Source organism: Gossypium raimondii, chromosome 12 (genome assembly GCF_025698545.1).
Source record: "Gossypium raimondii isolate GPD5lz chromosome 12, ASM2569854v1, whole genome shotgun sequence".
NCBI lineage: Eukaryota > Viridiplantae > Streptophyta > Magnoliopsida > Malvales > Malvaceae > Gossypium > Gossypium raimondii.
Genome location: NC_068576.1, coordinates 48,158,153 through 48,174,730, shown reverse-complemented (window position 1 = coordinate 48,174,730; position 16,578 = coordinate 48,158,153). Strand labels below are relative to the sequence as shown.

The 16,578-nt window shown below is 33.4% G+C and overlaps 1 long non-coding RNA gene across 1 annotated transcript; it reads right to left on the bottom strand.

Annotated features, from left to right (window-relative positions):
* Positions 1-3,740: 3,740 nt before the first annotated feature.
* On the bottom strand, positions 3,741-13,710 carry LOC128035619 (uncharacterized). Its single transcript, XR_008192149.1, has 3 exons — positions 13,642-13,710; positions 4,865-4,949; positions 3,741-4,072 (listed from the first exon to the last, which is right to left on the bottom strand). It is a non-coding gene; the product is annotated as an uncharacterized LOC128035619 (long non-coding RNA).
* Between the last annotated feature and the right edge of the window lie 2,868 nt (positions 13,711-16,578).

The following is a 16,578-nucleotide window of genomic DNA, read 5'->3' as shown; positions in this document are numbered from 1 at the left end:
TGGAATTGTAATAAACTTGTTTGGCATGTTTTGGTTAGGTAGAAGTGCTAGTTGGTTGTTAATGTTGAAAGGTTTTGGTTGGAAGCTATAGAATAGGTGCCAAAATGTACACTTCGACAAAAATAGGGGCCATGTCTCGACGACTAATTTAATATCCTAAAAATTACTACTATAATACCCCGAAAATTACTACAGTAAGAAAGTAGGTCATTGATAGTAAAATAAGGAAATAAAGTGACAAAAAGGGAAATTTTGAGTTAGGGCAACATTGGGAATTATATTATGACATATTAATTCAAGAAAGGATTAAATCGCAAAAGTGAGAAAAGTTTTGTTGCCCAAGAGTAAATACTCAAAATTTGAGGGATTAAAGTGTAAATACAAAAAAATTGAAGGACCAATAGTGTAAATATTTTAAGGGTGGAATAATCTAGAAACTAAGAAAAGTGGATGAATTAGGACCAAATTGAAAATGTGAAGAATTTTGAGGGACTAAATCACAATTTTACCAAATTAAGTGATGACTCAAGGATGGAATTTTTAAGGATTATAAAGGGCAAAATGGTCAATTAGAAGAGAGAGAAATCTAGAAGATAATGATGATGTTGGAGATATTTTATATTAATTAAATAAATAAATATTAGTTTATTAATATTTTAATTTGATTTTAAATGATATTTTATTATTTTATTAGTATTTTATTTAGTATATATAAGAAAAGGAAAATGAAGAATTATCCATTCCACCATATTTCCATGCAACTAACGTGAGAAGAGAGGAGAAGAAAGAATGTTTTGCTTTTTTACAATTTGGTCATTCCACCAAAAAATTACTATTTTCACCTAGAAATCAAAAGAATTTCCATAGCTTCCAAGAGAGAAGAATAACAAGGAGACAATGGGGAGCTAGAATATCAAGTTAGATTCAAGAAATAGAAGCTGTAGGAGAGAAAATCAAGTTAAAGATTGAAATCAATAGCACAAGGTAAGAACATCAAGATTTCAATATATTTTTAAGTTTGATATTATTGAAAAGCATGGAAATAATGTTATAGTAGAGTTTTCTTATATAAGGTCTTATGTTCTTGATATATTACTGAAGAGAAATAAGTGAAAGTGATGGGAAATATTATAGAGAAAGGGAATAAGGGAGTTATACACCTAGTAATCAACATTTTACACTAAAACAGTTTTGGACAAGAGCGTAAGTTAACTTTAAAAATCACCATAAATTGTGGAAATATAATTAGAGTATGAATAAAATATGGAAATAAATATTATTTAGTGTAGTTTCTCATAGAAGAAACGGTGTAAGTAATGAAATTGTAAATAATGAGATATAATAAATTTTGTGAGACAAGGTCGAATGAATTTGGGTTCCCTATTCGACTTGGAAAAATCATTAAAATTGTAAATTATGGGTTATAATTTATATTTTAAAATCCTTAATGAGTCTATTTTCAATAGAAATAGGAACATCATCTGAATTCTCTACAAAGAGATAATTAAGTTTTAGTGAAGAGGGATCGGAACTGTCAAACAGTGAAACATGTGAAACTTTAAAGAATAAACTGTACTTATTGGCTGAAGTAAAAATTCTGAAAATTTTATGGTAAGAATATATGTGAGTCTAGTTTCAGATAAAATTTTTGGATCTCAATTCGGAGTTCTGTAGCTTAAGATATAATTAATTTAGTGACTATGACTCAAGTGAACAGCTTGTTAATAGTAAACAAGTTAATAGTGGTATTATGTATATATCAAGGATGTGGAATGGAGTGGAGGAGGAGGAAAATATATGTGAATATTCAGATAATATGAGTTTATTTTAAAATAGCTAATTTACATGTTTTAGGCTCGGGACTAAATTGAATAAAAGTAAAATTTTAAGGGTAATTTTATAAAAATGTCAAAAAGTGACCAAATTGCATGAAATGAATTGTTTTATTATTTAAATTAATAAATTAAATGAAATATTAATTTATATCAAGATTTGGTGGAAATTCGAGGAAAATAGAAAATTACCAAAATGTCCCTAAATTTTGGTATTTCTGCAATTTAGCCTGGTAAGTTCGTGTAACTTGAATTATATTCTTAGATGATTGAAATATATATATTGGATTGAGAAATTGATTTGAATTGTGAACATGAGAAATTGTGAATTGAATGAAATGGAAATGAAGTTTTGAATTACATGAGTAAATATCGGGTCTCATAGGCCCTATTTGTTATGAATATAATAATATTTTGAGGATATGTTGTAAAGAATTATAAAAGCACGTTAATAATTTGAAAGTTTTAATTCGGATGAAATTTTGTAACTTGGTTTAATTCGTATGCAAATGTATGTCTTCTAGTAATGTCTCGTACCCTATTCCGGCGTCAAATACGGGTAAGGGGTGTTACAATGTGACATCGCCAGATTCGGTCATAACGTTTAGATCGGGTTTGGGGTGTTATAATTATTAGTATCAGAGCTACGGTTTAGTCGGTTCTCGGACTAACGTAGCGTATGTTTATATGATAGAATCTTATGTTTAATTGTTAAATTAGACTAACATATATAGCTAGACTCACATACGCTACGTTAGTCCGAGAACCGATTAAATCGTAGCTCTGATACCAATAATTGTAACACCCTAAACCCGGTCTAAACGTTATAACCGAATCTGGCAATGTCACATTGTAACACCCTTTACCCGTATTTGACACCGGAATAGGGTACGAGGCATTACAAGAAGACATACATTTGTATACGTATTGAACCGAGTTACAAAATTTCATCCGAATTAAAACTTTCAAATTATTAATGTGTTTTTATAATTCTTCACAACATATCCTCAAAATATTATATTCATAACAAATAGGGCCTACGAGACCTGATATTTACTCATGTAATTCAAAGCTTCATTTCCATTTCATTCAATAGTAATTTTCGGGATATTACAACCAACATCCCACGCCGCAATGTCAGTTGACAATAACTGACGTCGATATGCATGAAGTTGCGACGTGACTTACTAGGTTGGCGACGTCACAGCGTGAAAATTGTGAGGTCATGACGTCGGCCCAAGATTTTCAAACTTTACAATTTGTTCCTATTTCATGCTCGGGTTAACAGAAGAGCTTTCGTAAGCTCGTATAACATCCGAAAATGATTGTATAACATAAATTGAATGTGATTGATACTTAATTACATGTTTGAATGATTAAATATTGTGTAATTGACTGCAATTGCTCCGGAAATGAATATAGCATTTCGTAGCTCAGACCTGGCGGTCAGGTCAGGCAAAAGGTATTACAATTCATACCAGTGTAAAACTTAAGTGATTTTGACAATCTAATCATTGAATTTGCTAATATATATGTACTTGTCATGCATGTAAGTTTTTGAATCAATATTATATCTCTAACATATTGATCTAAAATATTGTTTATATTAATATATATTTAATGATCGAAAGTTTTTTATTTAAATGAATAGTTAAAAAAAATTAATTTATGCCAAAATTTACATGCATGATCTACATGAATAAAATATGAAATATGACAGTTGGATTGTTAAAACATTAACTATATAAGAAGTTACGGAAGGGTGTAAAATCATTTAAGTTTTACACCGATGCAGGTGGATCCCTCCCCTATTGAAAATATAGGAAAAAGTATAAGTTTAGTCATTTATGTATGTTTTAAATTACATTTTGATCTTCAAACTTTTTCAAAAATTATTATATGGTCATCAACATTATCAATTTGTTACGTTTTAGCCACTGAACCTGTAATACCCCCTACCCGTATTCGTCGCCGAAATAGAGTATGAGGCATTACCAGATTTTACCGAATTTTTTTTTCAAGATAGATTTATCATATTCATAAGATAATTTCATCACATACCAAAACCAAAATTTGTTAGCCATACCAATGGCTAACCATACATTCATTTCACATTAACATCTAATTTACTAGCTTATACAAGCCATTGATTTCCAAAATAAAGTTCCTTTATGTACCGAGATCTCGAGATTGATAGTGTGATGTGTCTCCGACCAAATCCGACTTCCGAGCTATTAACTCTACAAACAGGGGAAAAAGAAACAGGGTAAGCACTTTGTGCTTAGTAAGTTCATGCAACAGGAATTATACTTACCATACTTATACATCCATCATTTAATAACACAAGCACACATCCAATTCACATAAACATATACCTATCACATACAAACTCAACCTCATACAAATTCATTACAAAGATAAATGATTGATGAGCTCATCAATTCCATGATTTCCATTTCCTTGTTATTTTTCCAAATTTATCCCGTTGAACTACTTGGAATTTCGATGGATATTCAGGGGTACACCTAAGTGTACAAATCCAGTCCGTCAATTCATATTCATGTGCGACATTTCCATTTCAGAGAGCACACTCCTGAACCTCATCCTTACAATGGGATTACCACCCGAGCTAAATTCCTGTAATATAAACTCACGAGTATTGTCGGGATTACCAGTCCAAGCTAAATCCTCAGCAACGACAATTACTCTAATGAGCTTGGATCCGAATTACCACCAAAGCTAAATTGAGACCTAATTCGGATTACCCGTCCGGGCTAAATCCATTTTCCACATATTCTTCGGGAGGGCTATATCAGGATAGGATCACCCGTTCGGGCTAGATCCTTTTTACCGTCAATTCCTTTTCAGATATCCATCGAATTTTCCTTTCATTCAACTGGGATTTATTTCCTCTTTTCATCCAGAATATCAATACTTCATCAGTTATCATACAATAAACATCCAAATCATATTCACATCAATAACAAACATTTCAAGCATTTATGAATATAATTCAAGTTACATGAACTTACCTCGATACTTGTTCGTACCCAAAAATCTACTAATCCCGAACTTTTTCTTTTCCTCGATCTTGCTTCGTATTTGAATTTTCCGGATCTAAATAAATAAATTTAATCATTAATCTAATACATTTCATGTTCATATGTAACTTTCTCTACAATTCCATTATTATTTATAGTGCATTCAAAGCTGCCTCACTGAGTCACAGTCACTAAATTATTTATATCTTGAGCTACAGAACTCCAAATTAAGATCAGTTAATTTTCCCTAAAACTAGACTCACATATCTTCTTACCATAAAAATTTCATAATTTTTTGTTTATCCAATAAGTACAGTTTATTCCTTAAAGTTTCCCCTATTTCACTGTATGATAGTTCTGACCCCTCTTCACTAAAAATTAATTATCTCACTGTACAGAATTAGGATGATGCTTCCCTTTATTTATTCAGAAAATAGACTCATTAAGGATTCTAAGCATATAAATTACAACTCATAATAATTTTTGTACAATTTTTAATGATTTTCCAAAGTCAGAACAGGGGAACCCGAATTCATTCTGACCTTGTCTCACAAAATCTATTATATCTCATGATTTACAATTCCATTGCTTACACAGTTTCTTTTATAAGAAACTAGACTCAATAAAATTTAATTTCATATTTTATTCATCCTCTAATTCGATCTCTACAATTTTTGGTGAATTTTCAAAGTTAGAGTACTGCTGCTGTCCAAAACTGTTTTAGTGTATGGTGTTAATTACCATTTTTCCCTTAAACTTTCAACAATGATAATTTCGTCCCTGCTCAATTAACCTCTCAATTGAGCTGATTTTTCTCAATCAACACTTTATTATATCACTTTAAACTACCTTATAACCTTTGGAAATCAGAATTTCAGCACTAAACTTTAATTCCAAACTTTTTCACAATTAGGTCCTACAAATCAATTTCTATTGGAATTACCTAATAAAATCATCTCACAAACAAATTAAAGCTTCAATTTCATCCTATTTCATCATAAAATTCCAGCACATATTCATAGAAACTTTCAAATTCATTCATAAAATCAAAAACTAATGAATTTAGTAATAGGACCTAGTTGTAAAAGTCTTAGAAACACAAAATTACAAGAAAAGGCAAGAATTAACTCACTTGGTGCAAAATTATGAAAAACCAGCTTGAAGAAACCCTTAGGACGTTTTTTGGCTGATGAGAGTGCAGAAAATAAAGAAAATCTAGATAATTCCACTTTAGTACTAACTTTTAAAGCAAATTTTGTAATATTCCAATTTTACCCTTATTTCTTCAATTCTCCTGATTTTTCTCAGAGTATGCCGCCCAAAATATCTCCTTTTGGGGTTATTTGCAATTTATTCCCCTCCTCATTTCACAATTGAGCTATTTAATCCTCTAGTAACTTTTACACCTTTTTCAATTTAGTCCTTTTACTTAATTGACTACCCAAACATTAAAATTTTCTAACGAAATTTTAATACCATATTACTAACACTTCATAAATATTTATAAAAATATTTTTGACTCGGTTTCTGAGATCAAGTCTCGATATCTTATTTTACCTAATTTCTTCAATAATTTCTTTTTCTAACTAACCGCTTAATCAAGAAAATTTTTCTATCGATATTTTCATACGATTTTTCCTATCATATCAATATTCATGCAAAAATATTAAAATAAATTTCTCTTTAAATTGGATTTGTGGTTACGAAACCACTATTCCGATAATTTTGAATTTGGGTCATTACAACTCTCCCCCCTTTAAGGATTTTCGTCCTCGAAAATCTTACCAGTAAAGAGATTCGGGTATTGTTTCCTCATTGCCTCCTCCGGTTCCCATGTCGCTTCCTCTATCCCGTGCTTTTGCCATAATACTTTCACCAAATTTATCTTTTTATTTCTAAGCTCCTTTGTTTCCCGTGCCAATATCTTGACCGGTTCTTCGTTGTAAGTCATATCCGGCTGAATCTCCACTTCTGTTGGAGAAATAACATGTGAAGGATCTGATCGATACCGTCGTAGCATAGACACATGAAAAACATTATGAATTCTATCGAGTTCCGGTGGTAACGCCAATCGATAAGCGACTGGTCCAATTCTTTCTATGATTTCATATGGCCCGATAAATCTTGGACTCAATTTACCCTTTCGACCGAATCGGAGAACTTTCTTCCAAGGAGAAACTTTTAAGAATACCTTATCACCCACCTGAAATTCAATCTCTTTTCGTTTAAGATCAGCATATGATTTCTGACGATCGGAAGCTGCTTTTATACTATCTCGAATCACCTTTACTTTTTCTTCGGTTTCCCGAATCAAATCAACCCCGTGAATTTTCTTTTCACTGAGCTTTGTCCAATATAACGGTGTTCTACATTTTCTACCATACAAAGCTTCATACGGAGCCATTTTAATACTGGACTGATAACTATTATTATAAGCAAATTCAATCAAAGGTATATACTTCTCCCAATTACCTTCAAGCTCTAATATACAACATCGGAGCATATCTTCTAGTACCTGAATTACACGCTCAGATTGGCCATCTGTCTGAGGATGAAATGCAGTGCTGAAATACAATTGAGCACCCAAGGCTTCTTGCAATTTGTCCCAGAAACGAGATGTAAATCGGGGATCTCTATCTGATATAATGGAGATTGGCACTCCATGTAGTCTGACAATCTCAGATATATACAGTTCAGCCAATTTATCCAGAGAATAATCCATACATACCAGGATAAAATGTGCTGATTTTGTTAATCGATCAACGATCACCCAAATGGCATCTTTCTTCTTCGGAGACAATGGTAATCCGGACACAAAATCCATAGTAATTCTTTCCCATTTCCATTCTGGTATAGTAATTGGCTGTAACAATCCTGAAGGTACCTGATGTTCTGCTTTGACCTGTTGACATATCAGACATCTTGATACAAACTCAGAAATATCACGTTTCATACCTGGCCACCAGTACATTTTCTTCAAATCATTATACATTTTATTACCTCCCGGATGTACGGACATAATAACACTGTGTGCCTCGTGTAAAATCTTCTGTACAAGCTCTGAATTCTTTGGTACACATACTCTGCCTCTGAATAATAAACAACCATTAGTCCCAATCTGAAATTCTGAATAATCACCTGACTCACATTGTACCCGTTTAGCCTGTAGCTTCTCATCATTTTTCTGAGCTTCATATATTTGTTGTAGAAATGTCGGTTTAACTCTCAACTCAGCTACAACTGAACCATCATCAACCAAAGATAATCGGGCATTCATAGCTCGTAAAGCAAACAGAGATTTTCGACTCGGAGCATCAGCTACAACATTAGCCTTACCCGGATGGTAATCAATAACCAAATCATAGTCTTTTATCAGTTCAAACCACCTGCGCTGTCTCAAATTCAAATCTTTCTGTGTCATCAAATATTTCAGACTTTTATGATCAGTATAAATATGACATTTTTCACCATACAAATAATGCCGCCATATTTTTAATGCAAATACAATAGCAGCAAATTCCAGATCATGCACCGGGTAATTTCTTTCACGTGGCTTAAGTTGTCTCGAAGCATAGGCTATAACTTTACCTTCTTGCATCAAAACACAACCTAAACCATTTAATGATGCATCACTATAAATAATAAATTCTTTACCCGATTCAAGTTGTACCAACACAGGTGCTTTCGTCAACAAATCTTTCAATCGGTCGAAACTCTGCTGGCATTCATCAGTCCACTCGAATTTAACATCTTTCTGTAATAAACGGGTCATCGGAGAAGCTATCATAGAGAACCCTTGTACAAATCTCTGATAATAACCAGCTAAACCCAAGAAACTTCTAACTTCAGATACATTTTTCGGTGGACTCCAATTGACAATAGCTGAAATTTTACTCGGATCTACTCTGATGCCTTCTGCGGATACAATATGTCCAAGAAAACCCACTTCTCGAAGCCAAAATTCACATTTACTGAATTTAGCATAGAGCTGCTTTTCTCGCAGAGTTTGCAACACAATTCTCAAATGTTCTGCATGCTTATTTTTATCTCGAATAGACCAGGATATCATCAATAAAACTACCACAAACTTTGTCTAAATGCAGTGCGAATATCCGATTCATCAGTCCATAAATCTGCAGTGCATTAGTCATTAAAACGGCATAACCAAAAACTCGTAATGCCCATACCTGGTTCTAAAAGCTGTCTTCGGTACATCTGACTCCTTTACCCGTAACTGATAGTAGCCCGATCGGAGATCAATCTTTGAAAATACAATGGCACCCTTCAACTGGTCAAACAGATCATCAATCCGAGGCAATGGGTACTTATTCTTTATAGTGACTTTGTTGAGTTGTCGGTAATCAATACATAATCTTAAGGACCCGTCCTTCTTCTTCACAAATAGAACCGGAGCACCCCAAGGTGAATGACTCGGTCGAATAAAACCCCTGTCAACAAGTTCTTGCAACTGTGTCTTTAACTCTTTTAATTCTGTAGGAGCCATACGATACGGAGCTATGGAAATTGGAGTAGTTCCCGGAATCAGATCTATAGAAAATTCCACTTCTCTTTCTGGTGGCAACCCTGGTAATTCCTCTGGAAATACATCATAAAATTCACATACAACTGGCACTGCCTGTATCTTTGACTCGGATACCTTAGTGTCTAACACATATGCCAAATAAGCATCACACCCTTTTCTGATACACCTCTGAGCTGTCATCACTGAAATTACATTAGATAATTCCCCTGTCTGTTCAGATTTAACATGAAGTAATTCTCCATTCGGACACTTCAGAACAATATATTTCTGTTTACAATTTACTCTGCATCATCTTTGAGTTAGCCAATCCATACCCAATATCACATCGAACTCATCAAAGGGAGTAACATCAAGTCACCGAGAAACAATAACCTCTTACCATCGGTGGACAATTTTACAAATTTTATCCACTAATACTGATCGCCCGGGGTTCGAGACTTTAACCACAAATTCATGAGGTTCAATAGATAAATTTTTAACAAGTGCAAGTTTAACACATATATATATGAATGCGTAGAACCAGGATCAATGAATGCAGTTATATCAGTATCAAGTAAAGAAAATGTACCAGTAATAACATCATGTGCTGAGGCCTCTTCTCTAGCACAAATGGCATATGTCCTAGCAGGTGTTCGTGCCTCAGGCCTGCCTGCAGTATCTTTCGTAGTTCCTCGACTACCACTGACATCACCAAATGGTCGAGGTGGTCTACCCCTCGAAACTGGATTACTCGGCCTTGATGTCTGTTCAACTTCTTTTTCACCTCTTTCTGGACAATCTCTGAGGAAATGATCGAAAGAACCACATCGGTAACAAGCCCCGCTCTTTGATCGGCATTCACCAAAATGAAGTTTATTACAGTACTGACATCTCAGCTTAGGGGTGCCAACACTGCCAACACTGGTCACTGATGGAGTGGAATGTCTTGGATTAGTGCGTTGAAAACCTCGCTCTCTACCCGAATGCCCAGTGGCTGAGGTAGAACGATCCTGGTATTTCTTTAATTTCTTTGAAGCAGAAAACTGAGATTTTTCCATCGATCTTTTACTGAAAACCCGAGCTTCTCTTTCAGCTTGTTTCTTTTCTTTACTTAATTCTTCTGCTTTATAAGCTCGCTCTGCCAATATAGCAAACTCTCGAATTTCAAGAATTCCGATCAGTAACTTAATTTCTTCATTCAACCCTTCTTCAAACCGTTTGCACATTTCAGCCTCTGACTGTACCCATTCCCGAACATATTTACTCAATCGGACAAATTCTCTTTCATACTCAGATATCGATATGTTGCCCTGTTTCAGCTCAAGAAATTCTTTTCTCTTCTGATCAAGGAACCTCTGGCTGATATATTTCTTTTTAAATTCGTTCTGAAAGAACTCCCATGTAATTTTTTCTTTCGGAACAACTGAAACTTTAGTATTCCACGGTGATAAGTCGTATCTTTTAGCAATGATATCAAGACATTTCGATTACTCTTACGGTGTGCAAGATAATTCTTCCAAAACCGAATAGTATTCTCTAACCAAAACTCAGCCCGTTCGGGATCATCATCAACTGCAGCTCTGAATTCTTCTGCCCCATATTTTTTGATTTTATCAACCGGAGCTTTTCCTTTTCGGATAGATTCAGTACCTGTACCCTGTGGAATCTCAGGAACCAGTGGAGGAGGAGGAGGAGCTTGAGCTTGCTGCACTACAGGGTTAGTTCTTATATACTGAGCAAACCATTCATTCATCATTTGATAGAAGGCCATTTTAGCCTCTTCATTTTGGTCCCTTGTCTCGGACCTTCTACTACTAGTAGCTTCAACTTCTCTTTATTCTGAAGCCGGAGCATGACTCCCGGCTTCCTCGGGTTGAACTCGGTCGGCAGATATTTACTATAAGAAAATCACATTTTAAATGGTCAGGAGATATCACACTATCAATAATAATTTAAATGGCATGTATAGCTAATATCATATTTGCTATGTCGGTCCGAGAACTGGCTAAACCGTAGCTCTGATACCAACAAATGTAATACCCCCTACCCGTATTCGTAGCCGAAATAGAGTATGAGGCATTACCAGATTTTACCGAATTTTTTTTTCAAGATAGATTTATCATATTCATAAGATAATTTCATCACATACCAAAACCAAAATTTGTTAGCCATACCAATGGCTAACCATACATTCATTTCACATTAACATCTAATTTACTAGCTTAAACATGCCATTGATTTCCAAAATAAAGTTCTTTTATGTACCGAGATCTCGAGATTGATAGTGTGATGTGTCTCCGACCAAATCCGACTTCCAAGCTATTAACTCTACAAACAGGGGAAAAAGAAACAGGGTAAGCACTTTGTGCTTAGTAAGTTCATGCAACAGGAATTATACTTACCATACTTATACATCCATCATTTAATAACACAAGCACACATCCAATTCACATAAACATATACCTATCACATACAAACTCAACCTCATACAAATTCATTACAAAGATAAATGATTGATGAGCTCATCAATTCCATGATTTCCATTTCCTTGTTATTTTTCCAAATTTATCCCGTTGAACTACTTGGAATTTCAATGGATATTCAGGGGTACACCTAAGTGTACAAATCCGGGTCCGTCAATTCATATTCATGTGCGACATTTCCATTTCAGAGAGCACACTCATGAACCTCATCCTTACAATGGGATTACCAGTCCGAGCTAAATCCTCAGTAATATAAACTCACGAGTATTGTCGGGATTACCGGTCAGGTAAAATCCCACAGCGACAATTACTCTAATGAGCTTGGATCGAATTACAGTCCAAGCTAAATTGAGACCCTAATTCGGATTACCGTCCGGGCTAAATCCATTTTCCACATATTTTTGGGAGGGCTATATCAGATAGGATCACCCGTCCGGCTAGATCCTTTTACCGTCAATTCCTTTTCGAGATCCATCAATTTTCCTTTCATTCAACCGGATTTATTTCCTCTTTTCATCCGAATATCAATACTTCATCGTTATCATACAATAAACATCCAAATCATATTCACATCAATAACAAACATTTCAAGCATTTATGAATATAATTCAAGTTACACGAACTTACCTCGATACTTGTTCGTACCCAAAAATCTACTAATCCCGAACTTTTTCTTTTCCTCGATCTTGCTTCGTATTTGAATTTTTCGGATCTAAATAAATAAATTTAATCATTAATCTAATACATTTCATGTTCATATGTAACTTTCTCTACAATTCCATTATTATTTATAGTGCATTCAAAGCTGCCTCACTGAGTCACAGTCACTAAATTATTTATATCTTGAGCTACAGAACTCAAAATTAAGATCCGTTAATTTTCCCTAAAACTAGACTCACATATATTATTACCATAAAATTTCATAATTTTTGTTTATCCAATAAGTACAGTTTATTCCTTAAATTTCCCTGTTTCACTATATGACAGTTCTGACCCTCTTCACTAAAAATTAATTATCTCACTTTATAGAATTAGGATGATGCTTCCTTTATTTATTCAGAAAATAGACTCATTAAGGATTCTAAGCATATAAATTACAACTCATAATAATTTTTGTACAATTTTAATGATTTTCCAAAGTCAGAACAGGGGAACCCGAATTCATTCTGACCTTGTCTCACAAAATCTATTATATCTCATGATTTACAATTTCATTGCTTACACAGTTTCTTTTATAAGAAACTAGACTCAATAAGCTTTAATTTAATATTTTATTCATCCTCTAATTCGATCTCTACAATTTTTTGTGAATTTTCAAAGTTAGAGTACTGCTGCTGTCCAAAACTGTTTTAGTGTATGGTGTTAATTACCATTTTTCCCTTAAACTTTCAACAATGATAATTTCGTCCCTGCTCAATTAACCTCTCAATTGAGCTGATTTTTCTCAATCAACACTTTATTATATCACTTTAAACTACCTTATAACCTTTGGAAATCAGAATTTCAGCACTAAACTTTAATTCCAAACTTTTTCACAATTAGGTCCTACAAATCAATTTCTATTGGAATTACCTAATAAAATCATCTCACAAACAAATTAAAGCTTCAATTTCATCCTATTTCATCATAAAATTCCAGCACATATTCATAGAAACTTTCAAATTCATTCATAAAATCAAAAACTAATGAATTTAGTAATAGGACCTAGTTGTAAAAGTCTTAGAAACACAAAAATTACAAGAAAAAGGCAAGAATTAACTCACTTGGTGCAAAAATTATGAAAAACCAGCTTGAAGAAACCCTTAGGACGTTTTTTTGGCTGATGAGAGTGCAGAAAAATAAAGAAAAATCTAGATAATTCCACTTTAGTCCTAACTTTTAAAGCAAATTTTGTAATATTCCAATTTTACCCTTATTTCTTCAATTCTCCTGATTTTTCTCAGCGTATGCCGCCCAAAATATCTCCTTTTGGGGTTATTTGCAATTTATGCCCCTCCTCATTTCACAATTGAGCTATTTAATCCCTCTAGTAACTTTTACACCTTTTTCAATTTAGTCCTTTTTACTTAATTGACTACCCAAACATTAAAATTTTCTAACGAAATTTTAATACCATATTACTAACACTTCATAAATATTTATAAAAATATTTTTGACTCGGTTTCTGAGATCAAGTCTCGATATCTTATTTTACCTAATTTCTTCAATAATTTCTTTTTCTAACTAACCGCTTAATCAAGAAATTTTTCTATCGATATTTTCATACGATTTTTCCTATCATATCAATATTCATGCAAAAATATTAAAATAAATTTATCTTTAAATTGGATTTGTGGTTACGAAACTACTATTCCGATAATTTTGAATTTGGGTCATTACAGAACCGTTACCCTTTATTAACGGTGTGATGGAAATATCACATGGCAACTAAATTATCATTTGATGCATATGTGGAATCTACAAAATTGCCAGATAGATTATTAGCATAATTGGTTATTTAACCCCTTTTAACCATTAAAATTTTTTCTTCTCCAGCAACTCTGTCTTTTTTTTTAGTCAGCTGTTGACAGCGGCAAAACTAATGTTGGATCATCCAAGTTTCATCCTCCTCCAATAATCTGCCTTTGTTGGCTAGGATTTGCCATGCGAATGATATTCAGGAGATGGGACGAAAAACTCCTATTTTCTCAAGTTCATTAGCAAATGTGTTGTCTCCAACAAATCAAATGTTGCAGGGCATTTGTAGGATATAGACTACAAGTTACCCAAAATATACATTAACACTAGATACTTCACTTATTGGGTAAAACATTCTTAAAGATTGGGTCAAGAATACCACTATAACCTTTAGCAAAGGCATTGATATACCATTTCCACGCACCCGGTATCTTTAACTTTCTTTCTTATCTGAAGGTCGACACCGCCGTAGACGCAAGAGGACTCTTGGGTGGGTAGCGGTTGTTGCGGTGCAATAAAGGTGATGCTCTTTTTAGGGCGACAACAATTGCCGTTATTAAACAACCCATTAATAATTATAGCCGTTGTCGTGCTGACTTGAGTTTGACCTCTACTCCGCCAGAACATCCACTATCTGCCTGAGTACCCTCTTATTTCCATCTCGATTGTAACACCCCTTACCCGAGACTGTTGCCAAAGTCAAGCATGAGGCGTTACTTGACTTAACTTAAAAGTTCGGGGCATAAAAATTTACTTTTAAAAGTTATTTCATTGTTCATAATAAGGTTGTCCACCTGTGCAGTAGTCACTAAATTAATTATAACTCAAGCTAAAAAACTCAAAAATTAGATCTGTAAATTTTTCCTAAAACTAGACTCATATATATTTTTACCATAAATTTTTCAGAATTTTTGGTGTAGCCAATTAGTACAGTTTATTAGTTAAAGTCTCCCCTGTTTCACTGATTGACTATACTGACCTCTCGTCACTAAAATTCAATTATCTCATTGTACAGACTTAATATGGTGCTTCCACTTATTTCTACTTAAAATAGACTCATTAAGGAATCTACAAATATAAATTATAACTCATAATTCTTTCTGTAAAATTTTAATTAATTTCTAAAGTTAGAACAGGGACTTCAAAACCATTCTTATCCTATCTCACTAAAATTAAAATATCTAAAATATATAACTCTTTTGCTTACTATATTTCTTTCATGTGAAAATAGACTCATTCAGCTTTAATTTCGTATCTCACTTAGCTTCTAATTCAATTTACGCTATTTTTGGTGATTTTTCAAAGTTACATCAATGCTGTTGTCCAAAAACTGTTCCATTGCAATTTTATTTTATTTTTTTAAAAAAAATTCAATATAACCCCTTTATAATTATCTAACCTTCCCTGCAAATTTCAATTCACAACCAATTTCAGTATTTCAACTAATTCATTTAAATACTAATAAAGTTCAACCAGTCAACCATTTCAAGCTAAAAACATGTATATTTCAATGTCTAACACAACCTTCACATTCAGATTTACCTTGCCTACTTAGTCATTCATTCTATTACTTTTTACTTCAATTCTCTATACATGCCATATAAATCAAAAAGTTGTTTAACAAAATCTACCGGAGTGAATCTGGATAGTGTGATCGTTGATGTAGATCCGATCCTCCGAACATATATATATCAATCTACAAGAAATAATAAACACACACAAGTAAGCTTGCAGAAAGCTTAGTAAGTTCATAGGCTCATAATAAAATCTTACCAAAATTTCACTAACAACATTAATAAACAAATAAAAATTTAACATTTCCTACCAACCACAATCTCAAACAATTATTAGATGTCAACTTCAATTCCGACATTTAGCTTTAATTGTACTTAAAAATACCTGTCAAATTAAGGAATGTCTTACGGATTTGAGTACATCGTTTGCCCGGTGCCACGATTTGCTTGAATATTTCACATTGCTATAACTCAGTATGGTTTTCTTCACGAAAATACCATACCTACTTTTCGTAACTCAGTATGGTTTTCTTCACTGAAACATCATACCTACTTTTCACAACTCAATATGGTTTTCTTTATCGAAATACCATACCTACTTTTCACAACTCAGTATGGTTTTATTCACTGAAATACCATACCTACGTTTCAAACTTTTCCATGGATCCACCATGGACTTATCCGTCAATTCATCACTAGTTACCGAACGTATGTACTCAATCTTGCATA